Here is a 259-nt window from a genome sequence, read left to right on the forward strand (position 1 = left end):
CCGCAGTGCCCCGCGCCGTGTCCGACTGCAGCGCGGCGCGGGTTAAGGCCGGGCCAGGCGGGAAGGTCGCTCCTCCTCCTCCCGGCTCCGGCTCCGGCTCCGGGCTGTGGGGGCGGCCTGGGGCAGGCAGCAGCGGACCCACGCGATTGGCTGAGCGAGGTCACGTGCTGTGCTCTGCTCGGGGCCGGCAAACTGCTTCCGGGTAGGGGCGGGGCCCGGTGGGGGATGCGCGCGCAGCATTGCCTGTCCCTCCCCCCCC

General features: G+C 76.1%; 1 protein-coding gene across 2 annotated transcripts in view; it reads right to left on the reverse strand.

The window, feature by feature from the left end:
• LOC112548745 overlaps positions 1-127 on the reverse strand; it is a 22,815-nt gene extending 22,688 nt beyond the window's left edge. For both annotated transcript variants that reach the window (XM_025195353.1, XM_025195352.1), the window contains exon 1: positions 1-127. The gene's annotated coding sequence lies outside the window, so the exon portion shown is untranslated.
• Between the last annotated feature and the right edge of the window lie 132 nt (positions 128-259).

Source organism: Alligator sinensis, unplaced genomic scaffold, assembly GCF_000455745.1.
Source record: "Alligator sinensis unplaced genomic scaffold, ASM45574v1 scaffold719_1, whole genome shotgun sequence".
In the NCBI taxonomy this organism is placed as follows: domain Eukaryota; kingdom Metazoa; phylum Chordata; order Crocodylia; family Alligatoridae; genus Alligator; species Alligator sinensis.